Here is a 10,684-nt window from a genome sequence, read left to right on the forward strand (position 1 = left end):
AATTAGTTAAAGATGCGAAGTCGGATTGAGAAAAATCTTTGTTGAGGATTCCGAAAAACTTACGAAGATATATTTTTTTCTTACGATCTGTGATATATTGAGATTTTTTTTCAGTCTACATTAATTTGTGAAAAAAATTGTGACTTAATCACGGTGCATGGTAATTACAGTGTTTGTATTGTAGCACAACCGAGGCCTATTTATAAATATTCTAATTATAGTTAGAGTTGTAAACGAACTGAATTCTGACGAATTTTTAACGAATTTGGACAGAATTTTAATAAACTGAACACTGTTCGATAAGCTTACCGGACAAAATTTCTTGTCCGAACTCGAGTTCGGTAATATTCTAACCAAATACGGACTATTCGCGAACATATCGAACCGAACACGAAAGAACACGAACTGTTCGCGAACATCATTTGTATTTTTTAAAAAAAATAATTTTAAGTAAAAATTATACCAAACTATTAATCATATATCTTTTGATAAATAAAATATTTATTTGAAATAATTAAAAACATATTTAATATATATTAATTGTTATGCCCAAAATTTGGTACAACCAATATTCGGGTTAAACTCGGGTCAATTGGACGAAATTGTGGCAAAATTATGAAGATCACCTCAAATTAGGGTTTGCCCCCTTTCTGATAAAGAAAGGGCGCACCTTCCAAGGGAGGAGATCAGGCGCGCCCTGACTCATATGGATATTAGGGTGCGCCCTATTATTTTGTTGGCAGCAGATGGATTTTTAGGCAGATTTTTTGGACGCTTCATGAGGACAGGAAGACGATGGATGATTATTACTAATATATTTTATGCAGGTACTCTATTGAAGAACTCCTTCCTGTAATGTAACAACGGGAAGGCGGTGTCCGTGGTCAGAGACCTCCAAAGGTATGCCTTGACGGAAGGTCTCCTCTTGTAATCGACGAGTGTCCTCATTAGGGATGTGGGGTAAACTCTGGTGTGTGCTTTGGGAGCTCTGTCTCTGTAGTCAACGGGTGTCCTCGTTGGGAGACTTCGGAGTGTCCTGCACTTAGCACCCAAAAGCTTGGGATCACTTTTCCTGCAATCTGGTAGGGGTTCCTTATCCGGGGGACAAGGAGGCGTCCAACATTTGGGGTGAACCACGGCTATACATGCGTCCACGAACTAGAGAAACAGCTGGTAGTGGAGGGTTATCATCGACCGGGGAGATGCCTTGTCCGCGAAGTCTTGAAGTTGTGGGTGAGCCTTGAGCCTTTGTGGTTGGGCCTCATCAACATTCCCAGAGCTAGTAGAAGACGATTTCCAGTAGGTTTCGTACTGGGTCTCGGGATGAGAAATCTAAACCCATCAGGTTTCTTATTCCCCAAAAACTACGTTGGCTTGATTCCCTAAAAATAGGGATACGTAGGCAAATTGCAAGGGGTCGGAAGCGAGAGCGTTAAGGAGCCATCACCAACCCTAAGCAATCACAGCCACCAATTCATCACAACCACCACTATCCACTCACTTTTCAGACGAAGAACCACCATCATAGATCTTGATTCCGGCGACGAACCTCAAATTTTGTTGAAACCAAATTCCTCCATCCTAGGATGATTCCCCTTGTGAAGGCAGAAGTGCCTCTTACAGAGGAAGCTCCCTACAAGAATGATACCCTTGTCGAGTTAGACGCTCCTTATACAAAGGGCGCGCCCTCCAAGGATGTTACCTTGTCGAGGTGGATGCGCCTCTTACAGAGATAGCTCCCTCCAAGGATGAATACCTTTATTGAGAAAGACGTGCCTCATACAAATGACGCGCCCTCCAAGAATGAATACCTTTTTCGAGCAAGACGCTCTTCGTAAAGAGGACGCGCCATCGAAAGATAAAAATCTTGTTGAGGTAGACACTCCTCTTACAAAGGATGCGCCCTCCAAGAAAGTTACCTTTGTTGAGGAAGACGCTCCTCGTAAAGAGGGTGGGCCCTCTAATGATGTTAATTATTTGAGGAAGACGCCGCCACTATAAAGGGTGCACCCTCTAAAATAGATGATTGTAGAAGATCGTAAAAGTTTTGACTTTGATTTGAATAAATGAATCACACTATTTGTGGAAAAGACGAGATCATCGGTTTGGAGTTATGATTTAGCAAGAAGCAAGAAATCAAATATGGAATGGTATTGTGTCATTGGTGGAAGTATCACTCTCACCAACAAGGCACGTCCTCCTTGCATCAAAGATTATTTATTACTTAAAGATCAGAGAGCTAGTCTTTTATTCTGGTCACGCATTCCCTTATAGCGCACCCTCCTATATTGACCCTTTCAGTTTAAGGCGCGCCCATAGGAGACCAATATTGGGATGAAAAAGTTAGAGAAATTCCTCAAACCTTTTTTAATGGATTGTGCTTTTCCAATGTATGCGAGGTGCACACTTTTGTACGATTTTCTTGTTTCTTATGCCGAGTTAGCTCATGTAAGCTTAGAGATGTGGTGCATAAGTGGTAAACCTCTGTAGACAAACCAAGGTTAAAGCTATCAAGAAGAGAAGTGATAGAGAGTGACAAATATTACGCTGGTGTGTGTGGAGTTGTTATATAGATGCATGAGATGCGCATTCATCTAGGATACGCCCTATGGTGTTTAAAGAAGAAATGGAGGAGGATGAAGAAAGGGTAATGAATAAGTTCGTAAGGGCACACCCTCAAATTGGTAGACACTCGTATAAATTTGTTAGGATCTAGCGTTAACCAGTTGTTCCAAAAGCAACTACTTGTGGAGAAGGTGCAACTATAACCTTTATAGTGTAGCAGCCAGCACCACGTTTCGATATAAGGAGATGCTGGACACCCCAACAATCCCCCCGAGCATCTGCAAGCACTACCAAGTCCCCGTCTGAGAAATGGCTGTCCCGTCTGAGACCATGGCTGCGCAACATGTCTTTGGCATAAATTCACAAATATGCACGATAGTGGGGAATCGAACCTGTGACCTGCTCTGATACCACTTGTTAGGATCTAGCACTAACCAGTTATTCCAAAAGCAGCTACTTGTAAAGAAGGCGCAATTATAACCTTTATAGTATAGCAGTCAGCGCCCCGTTTTGATATAAGGTGATGCTGGACACCCCAACAAAACATTTCAAGTTTAATAGGGGGCTTAAAATTCCAATCCCATTTCCAATGGCATATAGAATTTGAGGGTATTTGTTATGCCCAAAATTTGGTACAAGCAATATTCGGGTCAAACTCGGGTCAATTGGATGAAATTGGGGCAAAATTATGAAGATCACCTCAAATTAGGGCTTGCCCCCTTTCTGATAAAGAAAGGGCACACCCTCCAGGGGAGGAGATCAGGCGCGCCCTGACTCATATGGATATTAGGGCGCGCCCTGTTATTTTGCTGGCAGCAAATAGATTTTTAGGCAGATTCTTTGGACGCTTCGTGAGGATAGGAAGAAGATGGATGATTATTACTAACATATTTTCTGCAGGTACTCTATTGAAGAACTACTTCCTGTAATGCAACCACAGGAAGGCGGTGTCTGTGGTCAGAGACCTTCAAAGGTATGCCTTGACGGAAGGCCTCCTCCTGTAATCAATGGGTGTCCTCATTGGGGATGTGGGGTAAACTCTGGTGTGTGCTTTGGGAGCTCTGTCTCTGTAGTCAACGGGTGTCCTCGTTGGGAGACTTCGGAGTGTCCTGCACTTAGCACCCAAAAGCTTGGGATCACTTGTCCTGCAATCTGGTAGGGGCTCCGTATCCGGGGGACAAGGATGCGTCCAACATTTGGGGTGAACCACGGCTATACCCGCGTCCACGAACTAGAGAAACAACTAATAGTGGAGGGTTATCCACGGTCGGAGAGATGCCTTGTCTGCGAAGTCTTGAAGCCGTGGGCGAGCCTTGGGCCTTTGTGGTTGGGCTTCATCGGTGGACATTCCTAAAGCTAGTAGAAGACGGTTTCCAGTAGGTTTCGTACTGGGCCTCGGGATGAGAAATCTAAACCCATTAGGTTTCTTGTTCCCCAAGAACTACGTTGGCTTGTTTCCCTATAAATAGGGATATGTAGGCAAATTACAACGGGTCGGAAGCGAGAGCGTTAAGGAGCCACCACCAACCCTAAGCAATCTCAATCCCCAATTCATCACAACCACCACACTCCACTCACTTTTCAGATGAAGAACCACAATCATAGATCTTAATTCCAGCGACGAACCTCAAACTTTCTTGATACCTATTTCCTCCGTCAACATTAATAATAATACATATATTATTTATACATATAATATTATTAATATATTTTTTTTGAACCGAACTCAAGCTTAACGAACGAACCGAACTCGAACCGAACTCGAGTCGAACACCTTAAAAGTTCGGTTCGGTTCGTTAAGATTATCAGCGAAGAAATGTTGTTCAACTCGAGTTCGATAAGCTTATCGGACGAGTTTATCAAGTTCGAACTCGAATTAACCGGACAAGTTTAACAAGTAACTCGGTTCGTTTACAGCCCTAAATATAGCTAATTGTAATGGGGCCGATCAAGAGAGACCATGAATGAACGACTAAACTATGTACCAAAGGCATTACTCAAAATAGAGTAATGCCATGTCCACATAATTTCTCACAGAAATATTTACACAATGTCATGTCAGTTAAAAGCGAAACTTGTATTAATAACTTGGACGACCACTTACTTGTACACCTTACTTTTATTAAATTCATGGTCACCTTTAATATTTTTAGTTTTTATTATCTAGGTATCTCAACAATATAAAAAATTATAAATATCATTGTTACTCATAAATAATTAAATATCTCAATTATTAGTTTATAGTATGTTTTGTCAATTTAACTAAAATTTGTGAAAATAAACTTTAGTTGGATTAAAATCTAAGAAAACTATTACAAAAATAAAGTAACAGACTAAAGCTAAGGTTTTAAAACAAAATTATACTATCTTATTATCTCTACGTATTAATTAATAACTATATTTTATAATTTTTAAAATGCAAATACTTAAAAAAAATATGTAATTTGATATGTTTGTAACCCACTTAAATTTGTAAATATATAGAGACTAAGTATAGAATTTTCAAATATGTGTCAAATTAGTGAATTAGATTAATTTAAAAAGAATCCATGTTTTGGAAATCACAAAAAAATATGATTTCAGATTAATATGTAGTTCAGCAGTTGTGATAAACTAACAAAGAATTATAAATATTAAATAATACTAAAAATTTATGATTTAAAAATATTTTTAAATTATTGTTATAATTTCTAAATTATATATTTTTGGTAAGTTTAATTTTTTTATCAAAGTATCTATATTCTGTATTCATATAAATTAAAAAAAACATAATTTATAATAAAAGTGAATAAGTAGTGATAGGGAACAAATAAGAGAAAGTGGCCGATAAAGTCATAATTACACCTCCAACTCATTTAAACATTGTCATTATGTAACATATACTCCTCTAAATACTACTCCCCATTTACTATTATTTTAATACTAGCTTTACAATAGTCGCACGAGTGTTTGTAAATAGTTTATTTTTTTTATTTATATTATTTTATTTATGTTTGAAGTGAATTTATAGTAGATTACTATATAAGTTGCATTTGATTTATAATCCATTATTTAATTGATTTTTATTTATTCGTACAATTATATTGGTCAACAGAATAAATAATAATTCAAGAAGTTACTTTTCAAACAGTACAGTGTGCAACTCTTTCAACCATAATTAACCTTTTCCTAATGCATGCATGAAAAAAATAGATTTTTATGAGATTTTAGTTATTTTTTTGATTGATTTGAGGTATTGATTTGGTTCCCGATAAATTTGCATTTAATTAATTTAAGTTGTTTTTGCTTCGTGTCATGTAGTTTCTTATTCAAAAGGTTAAAGTTGTATTAAAATGAATTTTGGTTAATTTGGGGAATTTGATCCGGTTGACAAACAAGTTACATTTCGTTGATTTCAGTTGCTTGTATTTAGTAAATTGTAGTTATAAAAAGAGTAGTCTAACAGTTGTTTAATTGATTTTAAAGTATAACAACTAAATGTTTGTTTCTGCGCGCATTCGTATCTGAGAACTTGAGTAATGTATGAATAACAATATAAATATTGGTTGTTGGTCGGATTCAAACCCATGAACTTGGATGGTATATTCTTTTAGTATTTGGATCTAACGGTCTTTATCATTTCATTAAAAAGATATGACATTGATGATTGATTGAGGATAACCAGACCAAACTAGATAAATGTACCAATTTATACTGTTAGGTCCATAATCAACAGTAGAGGAGGGGTGAATACAGTTTATGCAAATAATTCGATAAAGTTTTAACAAAATCAACAGTTTTTATATTAACAGATAAAAACTGATTACAGAAGTATTCTCTCAAAGGATGAACAATTATCCTTGAGAGCTGTTAGGTTATGCGAATGATATATCAATGCACGCATTAAGCATAAAACTAATATGTGCTTATATAGTGCACAATTACACAATCAATAAGGAATCATATTCTATTACAGTAAGGAAACCTATTACATATCCATGTATGATTGCTTCTGAGATAAAGTCCTTCACCGCCTTGAATTTCTGCTTTCCTTTTCATCCTCGAATATCTACTGACGTGACGAAACCTGATGACATCAACTATTAATTATCAAGTACTGGTATAAGTACTGATGACGTCACTCTTCAGTAAATACTAATATTAAGTCCTGATAAGAACTCCTGATAGTTCATGTCTGATATCATTAATTATATCTAACAATCTACCCCAACTTGTGCATTATGAAAATATGTACAAGTTCCAATTGATGATGTCAAAACTATCTAAACGCAGAAATCAAGTAAATATATTCATTCTTACTTCAGTGAATATCAGACTTTACTCTTCATTATGAACTCTAACACACTCTGGAAAATCTTCAAGAAACTTTCTCAGCAGATTTTCTTCCATTACATCCAAATACTATTGCATCCTCTGTCTGTGTTCTTTCAGTTCATCTGTTGATTCATCATTCTAATATATGGCAGCTCTGAGGTCATGTAACTTTGAATTTCCAAGAGATAGATCATCCAATTCCAAAAACCCAATCTTCTTTCCATCAGGATTAAAAGTTAAGACTTGTCTTCCTAGACTTATTTCTATCTTAGCTCCTCCAATTCGTATATCAACAACATATATGATCAATGTACTTTGGAATGTAATTAGATTTGTAAGGCATTCCTCTCTACTTTAACTGTATCAGGTTCTTTATAAATGCAGACCATCTGATAATTATAGGATTGATTACCTTGAGAATCGTAGCAACAAGTTCCAATTCCTGCCATGGTTTATCTCTCAATTGTTCTTGTGTCAACCTTAATCTTATTTCAGACTCCATAAAATAAATCATTTTCTCTCCAACAAGATCAATAACAATTTGTACTGATATGATCTTCTGTAAGTCTTCAAGCATCACATTGTCTCCAATTTCTGTCAGATTAACATGCTTCCTTAGAATCAAAGCATCTCCTACAGATGGATCAGCATTTAACCTTCCCAGACCACTTGTGATTCTAGGTTTTCTAGCATGAGAACTTCCACTATAAATCTTCTTTAATGTTTCAGAAAAATCTCTTCTACGTGCAGGTTTCTGGCTTCCCCATAGGAGCTTCTTTTTCTCTTCAAGAGTAAGTTCTGGCTTATTAGAGACTATGTTTTCAGAATCAGGATTTGATAAATCAACTGAATTGGGTTTAAAGAATCAACAATATGAGTAGTATCAGAGGTTGTGATTGGTTGAATAATATCATTTTCTTCTTCATTAACTTGAGCAATGTCAGAGGTTAACTTCAGTTTTTCAGCCCAGTCAGCTCCATGAATCTTTCTTCTTTGATGAGCTTGACTGACTCCTTCTTCTTCAGCAATTTCTTCAGTATCAAATGCTTGAGTTACTGTATAGATTGGATCTATCAGTTTTTGAGATTTAGTTGCCTTAGATACTGATTTCTTCTTAGCAACAACTTTGTTTTTAGGCTTTGAAGGCTTGAACTTTTCCCTTATCTTCTCTTTCCCCTTATGACTCCTGTCAGCAGTTAAGATAGCTTGAGACCTAAAAGGTCTTTCAGCCTCTGCCTAACTCACCTCCCTTATGACTACCCCATTGATTGGTATATTAGAATGATCATCTTCATATGGATTTTGAGAGATAACAACATCATCAGTATATACTGTCTTCATGGAATTCTTGAAATCTTCCTCCATTTACATTTATTGTTCTAGATCAACTCCAGGATTTTCTTTCTCAGAGATTCTTCTACTCACCTCAGAGTTAAATGTTTGAATCTTTGGGTCCTTATGGAATAGAGTTGTCTTTCTACCTTTTACTTTCAGAGTTTGAAGATACTGACTTGCTTATGCACCAACTTCTATATCCAGAATACCTTGGTCTTTATCAGCAGTTGTGACTTTTAAAGTGTTGAGTGGTTGTAGTTACATTTAGTTCTTTAAATTTAACTCTTCTTCCACTTATCTTACTTCCTCTACCTTGTCTAGATTGAGACCTAGTGACAGTTTTTGATGAGCCACTAATCCCAACTAGCTCTTCACCTCTTCTCCTTACATTGTCCCTCTGCCCCATTATTACCTCCTTCAGGATTTGTCAATGTCAGTTGCTTGCATTTAGATTTAACAATTTTTCTCCCCCTTTTTGGCATCATCACCAAGAAGTAGAGAAAGAATCAGATCCATTAAATTATGTACCTCTGTAAGTTGTTCATACATTTGAACTTGCTTAGCTTCCAATCTAGATTGATTGGCTTCAATTATAGTCTGTCTGGAAACAATTGGTGCAATCTGCTTCTGAATTTCCTGATGAGTAGTCAGCTTTGAATCAATCAAAGATTCTTTGATCTGATTCATTTGAGAAGTAGTTGCATCTTGAGCTGTATGCATAGATCTGACTATCAGAGTAGATGCTTTTAGACGAGTCAGCATATCAGGATTTTGAATTCTTTGTTCAGCTGTTTTCAAATGTTCAACAATATTGGTTCTGGAAATATGATATAAAGCATCTTTCCATTTAGCATTCAAGATATCAACAAAATAATCCTGCTTCTTTTTAGCATCTAACTCCTTCAGCTTCTGTTGCCTCATATGTTTAGGCATATCTTCAGGGAAGAATATATCATCTTCAGGATCTATAAGAGCATTTAAAGTATCGGCTTCTTCACCATCATTACATTCTTCATTTACAACTGGATCTTGAACTATCTGCTGAACTTAATCTCCTGTTTCAGCTTGTAAGATATAATCGGAAATTGGTGATGTATGTGATCCAGTAGCTTCAGAAGCTTCCATACCATCAACATTTAGCTCCACATCTTCAAGAATTGTAGATAGATGAACTGGAGCTTCAGAAATTACCTCCAGAACTTCAGTACCTGTGGAGTGCTGTGGTAAATCTGCAATGGATAGATCTTTATGAATGGACTATTGTGCTACTACATCTTCAGCAACAACAGGTAGAATTTCAGGTGATGAAATAGTAGAGTGAATGGACTATATTTCAACAAAAAACAGGGATTACAACAGGTGGTGGAATAGTAGATTGAATAGACTGCAGGAAAGTATCAGTACTTAGACCTGCATGGAGATTATCAGCACTTGGTACATCAGAGTTTATCCGAGGGTCAACAGACTGTTGTTTAGCAGCTGTTTCTTTAGTACTCTGTGCACCTGCAAAATATAACAAGTAACACTTAACCTCTATATTCTTTTAAAGTAGTCTCACTACTCCCCATACCACACAACTCATAACTTTCAATAGTTAGAATTTCCTCACAAGGATTACTAAATCTTGTCTCTCATCTACCTCTCCTTTTTACAGGAAGGATCTTGCCTCTCTTTAATTCTGTTTTTCTCTAAATCTTTTCACACAACTCACAGAAAAGCTCAGATAATTTATCCTACAGAAATAAGAGGTGGCTGAAGAAGGGTGGTATGTGGTCATACAACTAGAGGAAGTCCTTAAATAAGGTCTAGAAATAATCATACCAGCATGATTTATAACATGCATAATAAATGTTGATAATAAAAAATCAGTATTTAAAATTAATGCTGATAAAATGAAATCTGTAATTTATACCTTGTGAACCTGAAGTCAAAATTTAACTCCTAGTTGAAACTGTGGTTATGACAGTGTGTTGATCACCAATTATGGGAACCTCCATTTGAATTGGAGAGGATTTGACCAGGTTATTGTCATGTACCATGGTCTCAAACCTTGTTCTTCTTGCAAAGAACTGACACTTGAATGTGTTATTTGATGCTATCACAAAGTCTTCAGTAAAAACTGATGAAACCTCTGTGTTTTTTGTCACACCCCTAACTTAACAAACAAAATATATAACTATTACAATATTTAAAAGAAAGTAAATATAACCGAATCCAAGATTTTACAGTTTAGGGTTTGGAACAGCCCAACACTACCATCTATTACAACTGATTTTAATATCGAGTCCTCACACAAAACTATCTCTTATTCTACCTGAGCTCGGACATACGCATCGGCGTCACAGGTCTTACGTGCTGTCTGCTTGAATCTAACCATAGCTGCTAGCTGTAATATCAGGTTCAAAGCAATGAGTGAGCCAAATGCTCAACAAGTGCTAAACAATACGGTACAAAACATAAATCGAGATAT

Source organism: Apium graveolens, chromosome 9 (assembly GCF_009905375.1).
Source record: "Apium graveolens cultivar Ventura chromosome 9, ASM990537v1, whole genome shotgun sequence".
In the NCBI taxonomy this organism is placed as follows: domain Eukaryota; kingdom Viridiplantae; phylum Streptophyta; class Magnoliopsida; order Apiales; family Apiaceae; genus Apium; species Apium graveolens.